General features: G+C 35.9%; 1 protein-coding gene across 6 annotated transcripts in view; it reads left to right on the top strand.

Annotated features, from left to right (window-relative positions):
* Nucleotides 1-22,794, top strand: part of CYSLTR2 (cysteinyl leukotriene receptor 2) — a 136,886-nt gene that overhangs the window by 4,041 nt on the left and 110,051 nt on the right. For 2 of the 6 annotated variants that reach the window (XM_034665165.1, XM_034665164.1), the window contains exon 4: nucleotides 8,222-8,320. The gene's annotated coding sequence lies outside the window, so the exon portion shown is untranslated. Of the gene's footprint in view, nucleotides 1-8,221; nucleotides 8,321-14,510; nucleotides 17,626-22,794 lie in introns of those variants that run through there. The other 4 variants (XR_004626730.1, XR_004626732.1, XR_004626731.1 and 1 more) reach the window with 4 other exon arrangements.

Here is a 22,794-nt window from a genome sequence, read left to right as displayed (position 1 = left end):
CCCCCACTTTCCCTCACTATGTTTAAGACAATAATATACTGCATACGCTAAGATAAAGCAAAGACTTGGATTGAATCAGCTGACCAAACTCTGGAAAAACTAACTGGCCAGAAGCTGAAGGCTGAAAAGGACTGCTTTGGGGCAAGGAGTCTGAATGAGGGGAGCTGTTCTAGAGAAAAGAAGGAGGGGAAGGGGAAGGAGGAAGGAGACCACTAAACCAACACATTCCTTGGTCAGAAGAGAAGTGATAGCCTCAATACCAGATAGACATTTTTTGTGCTTTTTTTTCTTTGGTCCGTTATTTCATCATTTATCATTTCTTTTAAAGTTTTCCAGGTAATGTCATTGCCCATCATAACTTAAATCCCTACAGGTCACAGCAGGGTTGCAATAAAAAAGAATAACTTTCTGACTCCATCATCTAAGGGCAACCTTGTAGGAATATTAGCTCTCCTTAAAGTCCATAGGGGCTGGGGGGATGGCTTGTTCTAGTGTAATTCCATAGATACCATGTAGCATCCTCCTCCTTTTCCACTCCTGAGTGAGGACCCCTCCTGGGGTCCTGGCTACTCCCAGTTGTGTGGAAGAGAGTAAGTGCCCAGGCCACTCTGATGTGGAAGGCACAAAGGCAACACTGCCCAGCTCTCTGTGTTTTGGAGAGATAGTAGTTAGATGCTGTGGCTTTACAGAGCCTTCCTCTTTACCGTGGTATATGGCATGGTGTAATTCAGCAGGGTGCTAGAATACAAAGCAATGAAGATGATAAGATACACGTACATGTTACTGTGGCATTAATTAGAAAAAAGCAAACTACTGGAAGAAGGTCAAGAAAGGCTTCCCAAAAGAAAAAAAATTGGTGTTAAGTTTTAAGGATGTGCACAAGTTAGCTAAGAGAACAAACATTAGGGATGGGGATGCTAGGGAAGGGAAGCATTCCAAGTAGAATAAGAAAGAGTATGATGTGTTTGAGAATGGTATGCTGCTCAGCAGCGCAGAACAAAGGATATGTAGAGGGGATAGAGTAATGGTAGAATATTAAAGTTGCAAGAATTTCTTGAGTGCTTCCTTGGGTTGCACTCTTTACAGTACATTGTCTTAATTAGTCCCTACCATAAACTGCAACTTAATTCTGGCCCTGTTTTTCAGATGAAATAGTAGAGACTTAACTAACTTGCCTGAGGTCACATAGCTAGTAAGAGGCAGGGCTAGGACTCAAATCCATCTGTATTCCAATCTGGAGCTCTTTCCATTTGACCACGTGGCCTCTTTCCACATGAAGTAGAAAGCAAATGGGCCAAATAATAAAAGGCCTTGGCAATGCAACAGCAAGATATATCACAGGATCCAAGGAAGAGGATGATCTAATGCCCTTTGTGTTGAGGAGGCCCCCTTTTGTGCAGTGGGGAGGATGGTGAGCCTGGAGCCAGAGAGACCATGTTAAGACTCTATCCAGTCAGCTCACGTGGGACATTAAAAGTCCTTGAAGTCAATGCGACAGTAGGATGGGCTTAGAGAGGAGAAGGTGATTTTGAGAAAATTTTGATTAATTTTGAGAAAACATTAATATACTTCTCCATAATAATAAGTCAAAGAAATAGAAACGTTTTAATTGATGCCGGGAGCATGTTTGATAAAATCCAATATTCAGTATTCACTTTTGATCAAATAAATTTTAGTAAATGGCTACCTATATGCACTGAAAGCTAGCTTCATGTTTGTGAAATTCTAATAGCATATCCGTTAAATATAGGAATGAATACTTAATGCTCTAATGCTATTCTGGAAGTACTAGCTAATGCACTTTGATAAGAAAATAAAGTAAGGACTATGAAGACTGAAAAGGATGCAGAAAATTTATCATTATTTATAAACTATGCAATTAGATTTGTTGTGTAAGGGATGCACACAGCTCCTTTCCCCTATCCCCTAGCTCCATTTCAATTTTGGATTGGTCAAGTTCAAAGGCATTTTACAGGTGCCCTCCCAAGAGAACGGAGCTGTTACTGTGCCATGGTAGCACATTGTCCAGTGGAGCTACTAGGAATGGCTCTTTTGACTTTTTTTTTTAAAAGATTTTATTTATTTACTTGACAGAGACAGCCAGCGAGAGAGGGAACACAAGCAGCGGGAGTGGGAGAGGAAGAAACAGGCTCTCAGCGGAGGAGCCTGATGTGGGGCTTGATCCCAGGACTCTGGGATCACTCCCTGAGCCAAAGGCAGACGCTTAACGACTGAGCCACCCAACTTTTGACTCTTTTTATAAGGCTTGGGGAAACAATGTCAGAGCCCCATCTTGGGAGATAGCCAACCCATTAACTCCCCTTGTAGCTTTTCATTCCTTGTGCCTAAAAGCCAAGACAAGCCCAGTGATATAGTCTAACTGCCCCCAAGCTTTGGAGCAAATACTTTTTTGCTCTTGCACAGTTTTCTTCTGGCCAAAGTGCATTGTAGGGGCAAGAGCCAAGATTGAGGATGGGACTCTAAGGTAGAAATAAACAGGGAAGATTTCATGGCCAAGATTGAGGATGGGACTCTAAGGTAGAAATAAACAGGGAAGATTTCATGGCCTGCTTTGGTTCTAAATCATGTAGGCATACATAGCGTACTGGTGTGGCCTAATTTGCTGAGTTCAACATTAGAGCCCAGGCAAATCATCAGATAATAGTGATGATTTACTTGGTTCTTTTTTGTTTGTTTGTTTGGTTTGGTTCGGTTTTTGTTGTTCATTTTGAGTGTGTGTGTGTGTATGTGTATGTATTTTATGTGTATGTATTTTTCTTGGGGACTTTAGAGAAAAGAAGGTCAAGAACAGGATTGGGTTTTTTCTGGATTTCCTTGTCAAACACCACTTTAGTTTTTCCCACTTAAGGTATGACTTATGTATACCTCAAAAACCCAAGAAAATATACTAAAAAACTTTTAGAAATAATAGAGTTTAGTGATGCAGCCAGCTACAAAGTCAATACACAAAAATCAATATGAAGAAAACTATAAAACTACTGAGACAAAGGAAGGAAAAATGGAGAAACATGCCGTTTGTAGAAGGAAGACTTGATAATATAAGGATGTCAGTTTTCCTAAAATTAATTTATAAGTGTAAAATTGTCTTAATAAAATTCTCAAAATAATAATAATTCTAAAGTCATGACAGTGTAGTTTGGTAGAGCCTTTGGAAGGCTTTGACTTTAGGTATTAAATTTGTCCTATGACTCAATAATCCTACCTTTAGGAATTTGGTAGTATGAAAAGATATATGCAGAAAGGTGTATAGCATTTTTATAATTGGGAAAAGTAGAAAGCAACATATATATTCTGTAAGTAACTAATTAGTTTATTACAAAAAGTATGGCAAATACTGTTGATTGTCTACCTAAAAGCTACCCTCTCTTTCTCTCTCTCTTTTTTCTTTTCTTTTCTTTTCTTTTCTTTTCTTTTCTTTTCTTTTCTTTCTTTCTTTCTCCCTTTCTTTCTTTTTCTTTTTTACTTTTTATTAGGGGAAATTTCACACATATACAAAAATAGACAGAGTAAGTTTCCATGCACCTTTCAGCTTCATCAGTTAGCAATTCACAGCCAAACTTGTCTTATCAGTACTTCTATCCAACACCATATTATTTTGAAGCATCTTATCATTTCATCTGTAAATATTTCAGTGGATGTTTCCTAAAGACAAGGAGTCTCTTTTGAAAAACAACCAAAATATTATTATGATACTCTGAAAAACTAAAACTAACACTAATTCCTAAGATTCTTTCAGAGTTCAGCTTTTTAATTACCTTGCAAGTACCATATATGTTTTTTTAACAGTTTAAGTGACTTGGAATTCAAAGTATGCACATTGCAATTGGTTGATATGTCTTTTAAATTTCTTTTAACCCTCCAGCACCTTTTGTTTCCTTGCAATGTATTTGTTGGCGACACCACGTTCTTTGTCCTCTAGATCTTCCAAAATCTGGAATTTCCTGAAGCAGTCTCCATATTTCCCATAAATTAGTAAACTAGAACCTTGATTATATTCAAGTTTTATATTTTACTTTTTGCCAAGATGACTTCTTAGATGGTGTTGTGTCCTTCCATCGGAGGGATAGAATGTTGGATTGTTTCTGCAATGTTAATGGTTGTCGATACTCAATGCCTATATCCATACTATACTGAGCATGGTATACTGAATTAGATACTAACGTAATTCGGTAGATGTTTTAAATGGTGAAATCCTAACTCTATCATTTCTTGTTCATTTATTAGCTGGAATATGTCTATAGAGGGGAAATACTTTCCTCAATGAAAGAACATGATTCTTTCTCTTAATTTGCAGGTTTTCAAAACAATGAGTTGTTTCACTAGTGTGCTCCAGTGGTGACCAAATGAGTTTGTTTGTTGGTATCATTGTGAATTCATGGATTTAAACTTGCTTCAAGTGTTTCATCTCCTTTTTCTTGCTCTCAGAACCCTGTTTTTGTTTAGGTAATAATGCAATCAATCACAGAAAAGAAATCCCAGCTTGACTGACCCTATCTTATCAATTCATTCTCATTTGGCAATGTCTAGGGTGGGCATATGACTGGTCTTGACTGTAGATAAATATGAGGAAGATCACTTCCAAGAAAGACCCCTCCACCCCACTCAGGTGCCCCCTTCTTCTCCCCATTCCTTGACCCCAGCTTTTTTCACATATCACAAGAGGACTTAATGTTAGGACAGCTGCTGCTCAACTTGGAACATCTGAGTGGATACATGTGATACATAGGCACAATTATGAACATTAATACTGCAGATCTAGACTTACTGACAGAGAAAGATATCTATGATATTGCTGATATAGTACATATCGTTAAAACTATCTACATAAGATTGAACACAAGTGCATATATTTACACCGAGACTTGCCTGGAATTAAGTTCATCGAAGTATTAAGAGTGGTCATCTCTTACTGATGACAGATTGGTGAATTTCCATTTTATTTGTTGTATTCTTCTCTAAGGTATAAGGCTTAAATTTTTGTGTAAATAATTAACTTTTTGGAAAGTATGATTCTGTGCAATTCTCACTTCACTCATGTTACTTATAATGAATTCTTTTCAAAAAAATATATCCCATCATAAAAATTCTTTTTTATAAGACCCCATAACTGGCATCACATCACATGATTTTTCTCCATAGTATAATCATCAGGCAGGAAATGTTTTGATTCTGGAATAACATTTCCTGATAAACATTTTTGGAAACATTTTAAGCATTTCCTGATCTGAAAATTTTTGTGACTTTTTTTTCCTTTGTGTATCTTATTGTTATAATCAACAATACTGTCGAGCCCAGTGGGACATAATCATCCTGTGGAAGAAAAAACTTTCAGAAAAACACGAGGTTTTTTAGAGACATCTTCCAGTTGCCAAGAAAATACAATTGGCACAATTTTCACTTAGTGGTAAAAATAATAAGTAGTCTCCCTTTAGCCTACATTTAAGAAATTTCAATTTCTTTGGTACATTTAATTCTCCCAAGAAACTGCATATTCTTAAAACCAAAAAGATATTAAAAAAAAAAAACTAGGCCTCCAGAATAAAATTAAAAAGGGGCCTTTTTTCCTATTGCTTAGTTACCCTTTAAGTGGCTGGTTCCGCCAGCGCATCAGCACAGGAATCCAGGGCTATGCCAATCATGACAGTAATCAAAGGAAATAGAACCAACAACTCTCTATGGCTCATGTGCCATATACCCTGTGTTACCATAGTTACTGAGGCAACTTCAATGAAGGAGATAACCTCGCTATCCTGGACCTCCCAAACTACGGTGGGGAAATCCCCTGAAGGCATGAGGGGATTGAGCTGGAGATGAGCTGAAGATGAATCTGGAAAGGGAGTTCTTTGAGGGCATTGATGAATTTTAAACAGAGATCAAATACAGTTGCCAGGATGGCATGTGGGGACAGAAGGATGTAGAGAAACAAATGGAGAAGTGGCTACAGGAGTCCAGATGGGAGACATTGCAAGCTGGAATTTGAGCAGTGATTTTGGGGTGGAGAGGAGAGAAGAAAGGAGGGATTAAGCAAATACTTTATATAGCCTCTCTCTTGTTCTCTCTTAACATCAGTGCAGTCTTCAGCAGGATTTACTTTATCTCAGCTGGGCTATGGGAAACTGAGAACAAGGTTTCTTCTATCCACACTTGGATCAGAGCTCTGAAGGAGGAATAGCTTGTTCCTTCCTGGCAGCCAGCATGGAAGTGATAAAACTCTGTGCCAAGTCATCTGCCAGTTTGTTGTGTGGTCTCATAGATCCAGCCACTCCCCTAATAATTGACAGTAGGACTTACCTCACTACAGATGGGGATGTGGCCTTGACCCCAGTGTAGATATAGTAAGCCATCAATTCCAAAGCCATATTATTTTAGGCAAATTAGGAATCAATTATTAGTCAATGGTTTACAACAGGGCTGCAAGATAGGCAGGACATACAACATCAAGAAGCCAGGAAGATGTGAAAAAATGCTGCCCGACTGTAGCTGTACTCTATGTCCTCTTATACTCATCTCTTACCTCAACTCACTTCTATTCCAATCTCTTTCCACAGGATTTGGCAGGGCTTTCTTTTGGACTTCTCTATGATTAGGATTGACAGCAGCTCTTCTCTGACTCAGCTCTGGGCTTCAGTGTCCTTTTTATCTTTCCACAAACCCTTGTTTCAAACCCTTCCACCTCTTGTGATCTCCATATGTGACCCAGGACTTCCTCCTCCATCCATGCATCAGAATGTCCAGGTCCTAGTTTAACCAGTCTTCCTGGTTCCTATGGCCTCAGCTCCTCCTTTTCCTTTTCCATGTGGGGCCACTCAAACTAGCTCATGGTTCAGATGTGTCTCCCTTATCTCCCTAAAAGCTCAGAGAGATATCTGCCCCAAATAGACAATCCTCAGGAAGCTTACTGGTTCCCTGTTTTGTCTTTAGTGCTTGGGACTTGAAGGTGATTGATTATTCTGGTACCAGGAACGCTCTCTCCAGCCCTCCTTGAAGGATACAGGGTATCCCTGACTTCATACATCCCAGAATGGAGAATTGTGTTTTGGCAATAATGCCAGAAAGCCAACACGTCTGAGCCGTGCATTTCTCTACTGTTCACACAAAGAGTATGGAATCTCGTGTCAAAATTATTTTCAGACGAACATTGATGTTTTCAGCATTGCCCCCCAAGCTACTGTCAATACATCTCATTTGCCCTGAGTTGATTTGACTTTAGAAATAAATTAGTGATAAGACATGAACGATGGGAAATGATTTGATTTGTGGAACTGTGGCAACAAGGAGAAAAGGGACTAGCATTTATTGAGTACTGGCAATGTACCAGGTACAAGGCACAATTAATCAGAATCATAGTCATAATATTTACTGTATGCATATCATGTGTAAGGCACTGTGCTAAGCCCTTATAGATGACCTAATTTAATCCTCACAACAACCTCATGAAATAAGCACCGTGTTACTGTCCTCATTTTGTGAATGAGAAACTTAAGCTTAAAGAGGTCAAGTAACTTGCTCAAGATGAACTGGGTTTCATGTCAAGGCATGTCTGAATCTAACATCTACGAACTTTTCTTTCTCTCACTCTGTTTCTCTCTCAACTTTCTTTTTAGTAGACTTCTCATAGGTTTGTCGGCTTTATTGCTTTTTTCAAATAAGTCTGTTTTATTGCTCTTTTCAAATAATCAGCTTTTGGTATTGTTGATTGAGTCTACTTTTCTTCCTCTATTATTATTTTCTACTTTTATTTTTATTGATCTGTTCCTTCAACTTTCCTTGAATTTATGTTGTTCTTTGTCTACCTTCTTGGGCCAATGCTTAGAAAATTTGTGTTCTAAACACATATGCTTAAGGCGATGAGTCCTCTTCTGAGTGTTATTTTGACCACAACCTACCGGATGTTTGCATTTTTATAATTTCTGAAGTGTATACTTTCAATTTTCATGTCCTCTTTAGCCCAAAAGGTATTTAGAAGCAAGTTTAAGTAACCATATTTTTTTGAGGGAAGGAGTACTTAACCTTTGGTTAATAGTTTTTACTTGAGTACCTTAACAATTAAAATAGCAGTCTGTTTCTGATATTATGAAAAATATGAGTTTTGCCATTTTCACTTATGTTGTTTTTCATTGGAAGAGAAAAGCCATAAAGGAAAGTAATTGGTGGCCCATTTCTTTATTATTTATATAGTTATTTACTTTTTGTGGAGCAGGTGGATAATGCCTCTCTTCTAGAAGGAAAGTTCCATGAAGGCAGGGACTTCGATTGACATTACTGGATATTCAACAACCAGAATAGTGCCTAGCACATGGTAAGCACTCATTCTATCAATCAATACCTATCAATCTATCTATCAATTGCTCTATATGCAGCTTTAGTGAGATATAATATTATATGTATCTATGTATAATATATATGTCTATATGTGTATATCTGTATATGTACAGCTTTATTGGTATAATTGACAAACAATAAACTGCACATATTTAAAATGTACAGTTTGCTAAGTTTTAACATATGTACACACCCTGGCAACTATCACCGTAGTCAAGATAAAGAACATGTGTTACCCCCAAAGGTTTCCTCATGCCTATTTGCAAACTTACCACCCCTATTCCTCACTGTTCCTTTCTCCAAAAAACTATCTACTTTCTGTGCATTTATATCTTCTAGATTGATATTATACAGTATGTGCTCTTTTTTTAATCTGGCTTCTTTCATTTAGCATAATGATTTTGAGATTCATCCATGTCGTTGCCTGTATCAATAGTTCATTCATTTTTATTGCTCATTAGTATTCTGCATGGATACAACATAATTTGTTTATCTGTACCTGTTAATGGGTGGTTGGATTGTTTCTAGTTTGGGGCTCTTACAAATAAAACTGCTGTGAATGTCTGTGTATAAATTTTTGCATAGATATATAGTTCCTTTTCTTTTAGGTAAATTCCTAGGAGTGGAATGGCTGGATCACATGGTAGGAATAAGAGTTGTTAAAATCTTTTCCAAAGTGGCTGAGCCATTTTACATTCCCATTAGCAATATATGAGAATTCCAGTTTCTCCACATCATCACCAAAACTCAATATGATCAGTCTTTTAAATTTTAGGCGTTCTAATAGATATGTGCCAGTAGCTCATTGTGGTTAATTTGCATTCCCCTAATGACTAATGGTGAGGTGTGGGGAATGGGCACTTTTACGTATTGTTGTTGAGTCCATACTGTATTGCAACCTGAATTTTGGTAGTTTATTAAATATGAACAAACATTGACATATTAGTCCTAGGTCTAGAAATCTAAAAGCCTATTCTATAACGAACTGGGCATAAAAGCTATCAGGCTAAGCTCAGTGTTTTCCATAATTTTCTTTTGACTCAGAAGTGGTATTCTTGGGGCGCCTGGGTGGCACAGTGGTTAAGCGTCTGCCTTCGGCTCAGGGCGTGATCCTGCCGTTATGGGATCGAGCCCCACATCAGGCTCTTCTGCTATGAGCCTGCTTCTTCCTCTCCCACTTCCCCTGCTTGTGTTCCCTCTCATGCTGGCTGTCTCTATCTCTGTCGAATAAATAAAATAAATCTTTAAAAAAAAAAAAAAAGAAGTGGTATTCTTACGCAAATAATGAATCATGGAACATTGCATCAGAAACTGGGGATGTACTGTATGGTGACTAATATAACAAAATAAAAATTAAAAAAAAAAGAAGTGGTATTCATAGACGTTCTTGCTAGTCAAATTCTATTTCTCCACACCATGCATTTAACACTTTGACAGTGGTTGGAGTGTATGAATTTTTCAGTCCTGCAGTGGTGCTTTAATCTAAAAGGCAACAAGAAATCTTAGTTTAAAGATGGAAAACATGATTAGTATAGTAGATTGGAGCTTTTCTTTCTTTCTTTCTTTCTTTCTTTCTTTCTTTCTTTCTTTCTTTCTTTCTTTCTTCACAACACATTTGTTTGCAGTACCCCATTTCTCTTGGGGAATGTTTTCCCAATTCCGTACAGTCTGGATGAGACTATCAGTCATACTGCCCATTACTCTCTGGCTCTGGGGTGGTCACGTGACCCACTCATGGTTCATTATATGTTTGGTATACTGATTGATCTAGGAATGGACACACAATTCAGCAGGAAAAGAGTTTTTCTCTGGATTGATGCACAATGTGAGGAGCCAGTTGCTTTTCTGCTGGGGTTGCTGTGCTGGGAAAATGTGAATCTGGTGCTGTCAGTGAATGTCTTCTCTAGCTGCATGGAGGAAGCCTGTCTTTAGCGGAAAGGAAAAGAGACCAACAGACAGAAGAAAGCAGAGGTAGACATGGAAATAAAGAGAGATCGAGATGAGGGGGTGGTGAAGAGAGGGAAATGAAAAAACAATAATACTTCTTATGCCTAAATCGAAATTCATCCCTGGACTTCCCAGTTTGATGAGCTAACTTACTTTCTCCTGCAGTCTTCCTGTCTCTCTCTTCCTTGAGTTAGCTTGTTTTGGGTTTCTGAACTTGCAAGTGACAGAATACAAATTGCCACCTATCACTGACTCATCTTGGAGCCCCATCATGAATCTACTCATACAAACCCTTGTGAACAATGTAGTTTTCTGAATATTTCATAGAAGAGGAAAAAAGAGGAGGCTGACAAGATATATCCACAGCACACAGCCAACAGTCATAGGGGTGTCTTGTCTCTCCATTCCTAATTGAGGTGTTCCCTTCTGCTTCTTCCGCCTCACAACCTCCAGCTCCCTTGGTTCCTTCTGTTACATAGAACAATTTAGCTACCATCTTTTATCACCTGAGTATTTTCTTGAGGTTCTGATTTGTATTCCAAGTACTTTTTCTTTAAAACTAAAACCAATGTATCTATTTTATTTTAAATATTAGTTGGTCTCAAATTGTAATTCTTAAGGCATGACTTCCTGATTAAGTGGAATGGAGTATGTGATTCACACCCCCATGTATGCCCAAAGCAAGCCACCAGCCAATTGCTGCCATGAAAACAGTGAAAGTGCTCAAACATTTGTAAATGAAGAGAAAGGGACCAATGATAGAGATGCTTGGGTCATTCCTTAGGCCAAGCTTTGATCAGTTTACCAGCTCAGCTATATGCAAGGAAGAAATGGAACAGATCATCCAAGAAAGGGCTACATTCATGCATCCATGCATGAAGTCTTCTATTGCACAGTGGTTCTGCCCAAGAGTAATCATGACCCAGGATTAGTTCTGGAATCAAATTACTATTCCCTTAATTGGAGGAGAAGAGGAAAGGATGAAGACGGTATGGCAGAATAGTGGTGTCCCTGCAATATCAGCTCTCTTCTTCTTAAGTAATAAAAGCCCTCAAATTTAGATGAGTTCTAGCCACCTAGAATAAAAGCTGTGTTTACCAGGTGCCCTTGAAGCTATGTGTGGGATAGGGCTAAGTGCTAGACAATGAGATGTAAGCATAAGGTGATAGGTGTCCTGAAAGTGTCCTTAGAGGTGGTGGATATGCCTCCTCCTCCACTTTTCCTCCTTCTTATTGGCCAGCATGCAGATGTGATTGCAAGATCTGGAGTAACCTCTTGGGCCACAGGTAGAAGTCACATGTTTAAGATAGCATGGCAACAAGTTAGAAGGAGCCTGGGTCTCTGATAATTGTAGAGTTGCCATACCAGCCTCTCTCTTATGAATCCTCTGCTCATGGTAGCTGAACCCATTTTAACTGATACCAACAGAGATATCACCTACTTTATTGAGGTAATATCAAGAAGGCCTTGAACTCCATGCTAAGAAATTTAGATTTTTTTAAATATATGATAAGGAACAAATAATGGATTTCAGATATGAAGAAAAATTCATTCACATTTGTGGTACTCTTGCATTTTCCCTTTACATCACTAGGAACTAGAGCACAACTTTTAAAATTTCATTAACCACAGGAGCAAAGAAAAGAAAGGGAACAATAGAAGTGATTTTGCCAATCTTAATCTTCACTTAAGACAAGTTTAGTATTGATATGATATACATAGGAATTTCTAAGAAATGAATGGAGAATGTTAGAATAAAATTTTCAGTTAACAACATCTATTTTTTTTTCCAGCTCTGGAGATTTACTGGTCTTCTGCATAAAATTATTTATTCTCTTCTTTTTGGATTAGTAATCAGTAATGGATCACTAGTAAGTAAGAAATAAATTAAATAGAAGTAAGGGACTAGGATGGTACAATGGACATTTGCAATTTTGGTCTCCCCAGGGTTCATTCTCTGGTTCTACCAGCACTGTGGTTTCCTGTAGAGGAACTTCCACTTTCAATATGAGTGTAAAAGGATATGGTCCTCAACAAGTCCTTCTGCCATCATCGAAAGGTTTTGAATTTTTAAAACCCTTCTAGTTGTTGTTATTTGTGGATACTCTATCTTAAAGAAGTTGATTTTTGCCTGAGTGTGCATGTGATTATATACAACACAGCATGGATTTTCCACTCAGTATTTTTGAGATTTATCCATGCTGAATCATTTTGATCTTGTTCATTTTATTTATTTATTTATTTATTTATTTGATTTATTTATTTATATTATGTTCAATTAGCCAACATATGTATATCCTTAGTTTTTGGTGTAGTATTCAATGATTCATTAGTAGCATATAACACCCAGTGCTCATCACATCATGTGCCCTCCTTAATAGCCATCACCTGGTTATCCCATCTCCCCAGCCCCCTCCCTTCTATATCCCTCAGTTTGTTTCCCAGAGTCCAGAGTCTCTCATCGTTTGTCTCCCTTTCTGAATTTGTCCCATTCAGTTTTCCCTCCCTTCCCGTATGGTCCTGTGCACTATTCCTTATATTCCACATATGAGTGAAACCGTATGATAATTGTCTTTTTCTGCTTGACTTATTTCACTGAGCACAATCCCCTCCAGTTCTATCCATGTTGATGCAAATGGTAGGTATTCATCCTTTCTGATGGCTGAGTAATATTCGATTGTATATATGAACCACATCTGCTTTATCCAATCATCTGTTGAAGGACATCTTGGCTCCTTCCACAGTTTGGCTATTGTGGACATTGCTGCTATTAACATTGGGGTGCATGTGCCCCTTTTTTTCCACTACATTTGTATATTTGGGGCAAACACCTAGTAGCCCAGAAATGGACCCTCAGCTCTATTGTCAACTAATCTTTGACAAAGGAGGAAAGAATATCCAATGGAAAAAAAGACAGTCTCTTCAATAAATGATTCTGAGAAAATTGGACAGCCACACGCAGAAGAATGAAACTGGACCAATCTCTTACACCATAAAGTCAAGATGGGTGAAAGACCTAAATTTGAGACAGGAATCCATCAAAATCCTAGAGGAGAACACAGGCAGTAACCTCTTTGACATCAGCCACAGCAACTTCTGTTAAGACACGTCTCTAAGGCAAGGGATACAAAAGCAAAAATGAACTATTGGGACTTCATCAAGATAAGAAACTTCTGCACAACAAAGGAAACAGTCAACAAAACTAAAAGGCAATGCACAGAATGGGAGAAGATATTTGCAAATGACATATCAGATAAAGGGCTAGTAACCAAGATCTATAAAGAACTTCTCAAACTCAACACCCAAAAAACAAATAATCCAGTCAAGAAATGGGCAGAAGACATGAACAGACACTTCTCCAAAGAAGACCTACAAATGGTGAACAGATACATGAAAAAATGCTCTACATCACTAGCCATCAGGGAAATACAAATCAAAACCACAATGAGATAACACCTTACACCAGTTAGAATGGCAAAAATTAACAAGACAGGTAACAATATTTGTTGTCGAGGATGCGGAGAAAGGGGAACTCTCTTACACTGTTGGTGGAAATGTATGCTGGTATAGCCACTCTGGAAAACAGTATGGAGGTTACTCAAGACGTTAAAAATAGAGCTACCCCATGACCTAGCAATTGCACTACTAGTTCATTCATTTTAGCTCTGATATAATATTCAGTTTTATAAAGTTATTAGATTGAACTATATCAAAACGGCTGAATAGCAGCAATTTTGTATGGTTCAACAAAATACCGCAATTATCTATTTTCCAATTGATGAACATCTAAACTACTTTTAAAATTTCATTACTGCAAGCCATGATGTAATGAAAATCCAATTATATATCTCCTTAAGTACAAGTCCAAAAGTTTCTCTAGGCTATCTATTGAAGAGTAGAATTGCTAAGGTCTTGGGGTATGCACAAATTCTGTTTTATGAAATAACACCAAATTATTTCTCAAAGTGTTTGCATCCATTTCCACTTACCAGCATTGTATGAGAATTTTCTCATCCTGACCAACACTTGGCATCACCACCAATCTTGCCGATCTGATGGACCTGAAAAGATATTTCCTTTTTTAAATTTGCATTTCCTTGATTATTAACCAGTTTGTATTTATATTAATTGGACATTCAGTTCTTCATTTCTTTGAACTTACTCTTTATATTATTCCCAGTTATTTAGCAGTTATTTGACTTTTTTCTCTTGATTTCTAGAAGTTCTTCAAATAATTGGACTACTGAATCATTGTTAAATATATGCATTGTGAGTATCTTCTCTAAATCCCTGGCCTGTCTTTCAATATGTTTTGTTTTACAGAGGTTTTTAATTTTTAAACCCTCTTATTATATTTGCTTTGTGATTTGTGCTTTTTGAATCATGTATAGGAATTCATTCTACCTTGTCATAAAAACATTCTTCTACATTATTTCTTCCAAGTTGTGAAGTTTTGCTCTTTACACTTGAACCTTTAATCCATCTGGAGTTGAGCTTATGTATGGTACAAGATGAAGGTCTAACCTTCTCCCTCCATATGGTAGCACATTGTTCTTGCATCATTTATTGAATAGACATCTTATTACACTGAGTTGTAATGCCACTTCTGTCGTGTACCAAATTTCCACACTTATACGCTCTTTTTCTGGACCTCCTTTTTCCTGGTTAGTTGATCTATTTTTCTGTCCATTTGCCAATGCCGCATTATTTTACTTTATTTAGTTTTATAGTAAGTATTGCTATCTGGAAAGATATCTTTCTATGTATTCTTTTCTCCTTTCTTATATTTTTTCTTTCAAAAATTTCTTAGCTATTCTTGTCTCTTCCCTATTTACTTGAAGTTTAGGCTCAGCTTATGAAGTCTCCTGAAAATTTGTTTGGATTTCCATTGAATTTGTAGATTAATTTGGAGGAAGAGCTGACATCTGTGTGATCCTGAGTCTTCCCAACCATGAGCATAGTCTATTTTCCCATTTAGTTAGGTCTTCTTTTATGTTACTATGTAATACTTTATAATGTTTTCATAAATGTCTTTTGTATCTCTCATGTTAGTTGTATTCTTAGGTTGCTTTTGTAAATGGAATAATTTTTTAAAATACATTCTAACTGGTCGTTGCTAGTGTATTAGGATACCACTGAATTTTTAATATTGCCCTTGTAACACACCACCTTGCTAAACTCCTTTGTAGATTCTCTTGGATATTCTGTATAGACAATCCAAATCTCTGGAAATGATTTTTTCCGTTGCATTTCATTTTTCTTTCTTATTTCTATTTCTGGCTAAGACCTCTAGAACTAAGTTGAATGGAACTAGTAATGGTAACATCTTTGTAATGTTCCTGACTTGAAACAAAATGCTCTGTTTCACTATCGGGTATGAGATTTGTAGTACATTTTTGAGAGATACTTTTATCAGTTGAAAAGTTCCCTTATCACCCTAATTTCTAAAGTGTTCTTTTTGATTATTAAAAATTGTTAATAAATATTGAATTTTTTAAATTTTGGGGAGCATATGAGATTATATATTTTTAAAAATTTATTAATGTGGCAGATTACATTAATAGGATTTCATGACTTAAACCATCTTTATATTCCTGGAATAGTTCCTAGTCATGTTAATTTTTTATACACATTGTTGAATTCAGTTTGCTAATATTTTATTTGGGATATTTGCATCCATATTCATACCTAAGCTTATTTCCAATTTGGAAAATGATTCTTCTTTTTGTATTAGAAACATTTTGTATTAGAAAAGAGTTACTTGCTTCTTAAAGTGTTGGTAAAACTTGTTTGTAAAATCTTCTGGATGTGAGACTTTCTTGGTGTATAAATTTTTGACTTCTGATTTAATTTCTTCAATAGATATGATTTGGATTGATAGTAATTTAGTATGCATAAGTGTATATCAGTAATTTTTAGCAGTTGTCTGTTTGGACTTATGAGTTGTCCTTTGGTTTTACTGCTGTTTATCCTATATCAAATTGTCAAATATTTTTAAAAATATTACTTCTGGGTTTAGATCTCTTCCACTTTTTTATTCCTTCTTGAGTCAATTTAGATGACTTACATTTAACCCCAAACTCTCTATTTGATCTAAAATTTTAAAATGTATTATTATGAAGTTTTTAAAAATATAGTTAAATTTTAAAAATCTTTATAGTAGTTCTTTCATTTCTAATGTGGTTTCTTTGTGCCCTCTTTTTTTCTTGATCAATTTGGCCAGAGGTTTCCTTAGACTTTATTAGTCTTCATATGGTTTTAATTTAGAGGGGTTTACTCTGTTGTTTTTTCCTAACTTTTGACTGAACACTTAGCACATTTATTTCCAATATTTTTTTTAAATGTTGACATTTAAGACTATACATTTTCCTTCAGTATCACTAGCTGTATCTCACAGGTTTTAAAATGCAATAACATCATTTAGGTCTAAACACATCTTAAATTTAATTATGAATCTTTTCTTTTCAGGCTACTTTCTTCATTCTTTTATTTTTTCCCTTTCCTTTTTTAAAAAATTCTAATTCAATTATCCAACATTAGTTGGATACATACATCATTAGTTTTTGATATAATGTTCAACAAGTAATTAGTTGCATATAACACCCAGTGGGTATAACACCCAGGCTCATCATATCATGTGCACGCCCTAATGTTTTCAAGTTACTCTTAAGTTTTGGTTTCTAATTTTATTGCTTTGTTGTCAGTGTGGTCTGTATGCTATTGAACATTTTTACTTTTTAAGACTTCCTTTATGGCCTACCTAAGTGCTTGTTTTTTGTAAATTCTCTATGTGTGCTCAGAACTTTAATTGTTGGGGGCAATTTCTCATGTACTCGTATATTAAGCCTTTCAATATTATTGTTCACATTTTCTAACTTTTTTTCTGTCTTATCTTTGTCTTCTCTTTCACCTATTCTGGTATTTTATCAAATTTCCCCTTTAAAAAAATATATTCTTAAAGCTATGTTGTTCATTGTGTACATAGTCAAGATTGTTATCTCTTCTGATAAATTATTTCTTTCTATCATTAAGTACCAATCCTCTTTATCATTAAAACTAAAGTTTGACTTAAAGTCTCTTTTGTCTGATGCTATAACTACATCTCCTTTGTTTGGCTTAGTATTTGCTTGGTGTGTCTGTCTGTCTTTTTCTTCCTCTTAATTTCGACTTTCTGTGTCCTTATGATTTGAGTGTGTTTCTTACAAAAAACATAAAACTGGATTTTAACCTTTTCCTCGGTGAGGCTCTGGTCTTTAATAAGCTAGTTTTGAAGTGCCTGGGTGGCTTAGTCCATTGAGCATCCAACTCTTGCTTGATTTCAGCCCAGGTCATGATCTCAGGATCCTGGGATCTAGCCCCATGACAGTCTCTTTGCTCAGCAGGGAGTCTGCTTGAGGATTCTCTCTCCTTCTGCTCCTCCCCCCCACTCATGTGCTTTCTCTCTCTCTCTCTCTCTCTCAAATAAATAAATAAATAAATCTTTTTAAAAAATAAGCTAGTTTAAACCATTGTATTATAAGTACTGACATATTTCGTGTTATTTCTGTTGTCTCATTTTGTTTTGTATTTACCTAGCTTTGCTTTTGTACTCCCTTATTACTATCACTTTTCTCTAATATTGGATGCTTACTTGGTCCTTCAACATTTTAACTGTTTTATTGATTATCTTACGTTTTTAGCACACATAATTGACCTAATAAACTCTGAAGTTGTGTTAATCTGTTTAATTGAACTATGCCTCTCAGTATTCATGCTCTCGTGCAGTGCCCATCCCTTGAGTCTGGGCTTATCTTTAACCAATTGAATATGGTAAAAGTGATGCTATGTTAGATCACAATCTAAGATTTTAAAAGGGCTGGTAGCTTCTACTTTTATACTCTCAGGAGCCCTGAGCTTACATGTAAGTCTGGCTGTCCTGCTGGAAAGCCACATGGAAAGACCATTTGGAAAAGCCACGTGGAGAGGGAACAGCCTTGAGATTATGCAGAAGAGAACTGAGGAAATGGGCGATCAGGGTCCCAGCATGTGACCCCAGTTGAGTGGTCCAGCTGGCATCACCAGGTGGTTGAGCCATACCAGTACAGGTACCAGACAAGTGAATGAAAAAAAACATCTACCCAAGAACTGTGAGCATATAAAATGATTGTTGTTTTAAGCCTCTGATACTTGAGATATATTGCTACACAACAACAGATAACTAAAATGTTAATGAAATCTTAATCCTCATACTGAATTACATAACATTCTTGTGTTTAATTTCAGTTTTCTCCCTGCTTGCCAGTCTTTTCATGTTGTGACCTTTTTGTGGTTCTATATCCCTTTCAAACATCTCAAAATTAGTCATTTATCATTTTTATGGTTAACTATTCATGGATATACCAACATGCTATCCATCTCTTTGATTCTTACATCTCCATAGTCGAATTTTTTTCTGATGTAATTACATTCCTTAGTTGATCACTCAGTAAGAACCTGTGAATAGTAAACTCAATTTTTATTAGTTTCAAAGCCTCTTCACTTTGCCCTTACCTTTAAATGATAGTTTAGATTGATATAAAATTGTATTTTGGCATTTATTTTTCTCTTAGTACTTTGAAGATAATACACCATTGTCATCTAGTTTCTATTGTTGCTATTGAGTCATGTGCTATGAGTTTAAATTTCATTTCTGCTTTAGAATATGTATTTCCTTTCAGGTTGTTCTAATTTTTTTTTCCTCATTACTCTTATTATTATGCAAATCTACTATAATGTAGGAAATTACCTTTTTTTCCACCTCAGAACTCATACTTTCACAACTTGAGGGTTCTTTCATCAACTCAGTTCTCTTTAATTCTAAAGTGATATTCTTTTCACCTAACCAGGTTTTTAATACACAGTACCCACATTTTATGGGCAGTATGCAGCTGTAGAGATTTTGCATTGTTCACAGCTCATATAAGTCAAGACTAATCCTTGCCACAACTTGAACTGACCTTAGAAATAGTAGGGAAAAAAAGCAATGTGGATTTTTTTAAAAAATAAATTCAGGTAAGGAGAACTATTTGAGTGTCAGATGTGAAACTGCTACATGTTTCACAAAATATGAATGGTCTCTTTAGTCTAAGATTTCATGAAGAAGTCTTTTTTCAGGTTGGAAAATAGTTTCTAGGTTTTGATCATCTCATTCACTTTTAGATTTCTTGGAAATTGAGAAAAAGTGGAGACTATTTAAGTAATTGTTAATGCTTATTTCTCATAAAATACTAAATATTTTTCTCAAAGTCCTATGCTTGGTGAATTCATGAACTAGTATGTGAACAGATTAACAACTAGCCCAGATTTTCTGATTCAAAATGCTTTACTACCCTTTTTAGGTATTGACAGAACTACTAAAGAGAAAATCATCAAAAATAGAGAAGGTATGAGAAACTCAATCAAACAGGATCTAATTGACATATATAGAACACTCCACAAAACAACAGCAGAATACACCTTTTTTTTTTCAGTCAACATGGAACATACCCAAGATAGACCATATCATGGACAGTAATAATAATAACAATGATAATAATAATAATACCTCAACAAATTTAAAAGAATTGAAATCATACAGACTCTTTTCTCTGCCCATAATGGAATCAAACTAAAAATCAATAATAGAAAAACAACAGGAAAATACCTAAACACATGAAAATTAAATGATACACTTCTAAATAATTTTTGGATCAAAGAGGAATTCTCAAAGGAAAGAAATACATAGAACTGAGTGAAATGAAAATACAACATATCAATATAAGTGGGATGCAGCTAAAGGAGTCCTGAGAAGGAAATTTCTAACACTAAAGGCTTACAATACAAATCTGGAAAGTTCCCAAATCAATATTTTAAGTTTTTACCCCAGGGAACTAGGAAAGGAAGAAGAAAATAAACCCAAAGCAAGAAGAAGAAAGAAAAGAATTAAAATATAAGCAAAAGTCAATGGAATAGGGAAACAATAAAGAAAATCAATGAAACCAGAAGCTGAATCTTTGAAAAAAATCAATAAAATTTATAAACTTCTAGCAAGACTGACCAAAATAAAAAAAGACACAAATTACCAAAATCAAAAATAAAATAACAGATATCACTACATACCTTTTAGCTATTAAAAAGTTAATAAAGGATTACTGAAAAGAACTTTAAGTTTATAAATTTGACAAATAAATGGATCAATTTCTTTTTTTTTTTTTTGAGCATCGTTTTTATTCAACATTTTGTTAAGGAAATAAGCCAATCATATTTTTTTTCAAATGAGTCATTTTTCATTCCAGGAATAAAATTTGTTTTGCTTTGCACTGATTCCTGTTCGCCATCAAAAGACATTCTAGGTTGTTACCAGTTTGTATAGTATTAGAAGATGTTCTTTATTAATATGGTTTTTGCTTTGTTTTCCTATAGATTCAGAAAATTCATGTTTATAATATTCAAAAGGAACATTGAGAAACTATCCTAATTTTATAGTCTTTTAATTCTGAGTATTTGTTTTTAATACTTTATTAAAAACTCTTGCATTAAAAACACCAAGAAACTATACGCTAATTATTTCAGAAATGTAATGTACTGATAATAAAACAAAAGAAAAAAAATTAACACTTTAAAAGTAGAAGGAACTATGTAATTTGGGAATATAATCAACTGCTTTTTTTTTTAAGTTTTTGCAATGTTCTTTTTTTTATAATAATTTTTTATTTTGTTATGTTAGTCACCATACAGTATATCCTTAGTTTTTGATGTAATGTTCCATGATTCATTATTTGTGTATAATACCCAGTGCACCATGCAATATGTACCCTCCTTAATACTCACCACCGGCCTGTCCCAGTCCCCCACCCCGATGCCCTCTGAAGCCCTCAGTTTGTTTCCCAGAGTTCACAGTCTCTCATGGTTCATTCTCCATTCTGTTTACCCCTCATTTATTCTTCCCCTCCTTCTACTACCCATCTTCCTATTTATTAAGTTCCATAAATGAGTGAAACCATATGATAATTGTCTTTCTCTGGTTGACTTATTTCACATAGCATAATCTCCTACAGTCCCGTCCATATTGCTGCAAATGTTGTGTAATCGTTCTTTCTGATGGCTGAGTAATATTCCATTGTATATATGGACCACATCTTCTTAATCCAGTCATCTGTTGAAGGGCATCTCGGCTCTTTCCACAGTGTAGCTATTGTGGACAATGCTGCTATGAACATTGGGGTGCATATGGCCTTCTCTTCACTACGTCTATATCTTTGGGGTAAATACCCAGTAGTGCCATTGCTGCATCATAGGGTAGCTCAATTTTTAACTTTTTTAAGGGACCTCCACACTCCTTTCCAAGGTGGCTATACCAACTTGCTTTTCCACCAACAGTGTAAAAGGGATTCCCTTTCTCCACATCCTCTCCAATGTTTGTTGTTTCTTGCCTTGTCAATTTTTGCCATTCTAACTTGTGTAAGGTGGTATCTCAATATGGTTTTGATTTGAATTTCCCTGATGGCTAATGAGTTTGAACATTTTTTCATGTGTCTGTTAGCCATTTATATGTCATCATTGGAAAAGTGTCTGTTCATATCCTCTGCCCATTTTTTGATTTGTTTATTTGTTTCTCGCATATTGAGTTTGAGAAGTTCTTTGTAGATCTTGGATACCAGTCTTTTTATCTGTAGCATCATTTGCAAATATCTTCTCCCATTTCGTGGGCTGCCTCTTAGTTTTTTTGACTGTTTCCTTGGCTGTGCAGAAGCTTTTTATCTTGATGAAGTCCCACAAGTTCATTTTATCTTTTGTTTCTCTTGCCTTTGGAGATGTGTCATGAAAAAGGTTGCTGTGGCCAATGTCGTAGAGGTTGCTGCCTATGTTCTCCTCTAGGATTTTGATGGATTCCTGTCTCACATTGAGGTCTTTCATCCATTTGGAGTTTATTTTTGTGTATGGTGTGAGAGAGTGGTCAAGTTTCATTCTTTTGCATGTAGCTGTCCAATTTTCCCAGCACCATTTATTGAAGAGACTGTCTTTTTTCCACCGGATGTTTTTTCCTGCTTTATCAAAGATTAGTTGCCCAAAGAGCCGAGGGTCCATTTCTGGGTTCTCTATTCTGTTCCATTGGTCGATGTGTCTGTTTTTGTGCCAGTACCATGCTGTCTTTGTGATCACAGCTTTGTAGTATAGCTTGAAATCTGGCAACGTGATGCCCCCAGCTTTGTTTTTCCTTTTCAGCAATTCCTTGGCAATGCGGGGCCTTTTCTGGTTCCACACAAATTTAAGGGCTGTTTGTTCCAGTTCTTTGAAAAATGTCCTCGGTATTTTGATCGGGATAGCATTGAAAGTGTAGATTGCTCTGGGTAGTATGGACATTTTAACTATGTTAATTCTTCCAATCCATGAGCATGGAATATTTTTCCATCTTTTTATGTCTTCCTCAATATCTTTCAAAAGTGATCTATAGTTTCTAGGATATAGGTCCTTTACGTCTCTGGTTAAGTTAATTCCAAGGTAACG

The sequence above is a fragment of the Ailuropoda melanoleuca genome, chromosome 7 (genome assembly GCF_002007445.2).
Source record: "Ailuropoda melanoleuca isolate Jingjing chromosome 7, ASM200744v2, whole genome shotgun sequence".
Taxonomy (NCBI): domain Eukaryota; kingdom Metazoa; phylum Chordata; class Mammalia; order Carnivora; family Ursidae; genus Ailuropoda; species Ailuropoda melanoleuca.
Note: the sequence above shows the minus strand (reverse complement) of the source record. Positions and strands in the feature narration are given on the sequence as shown.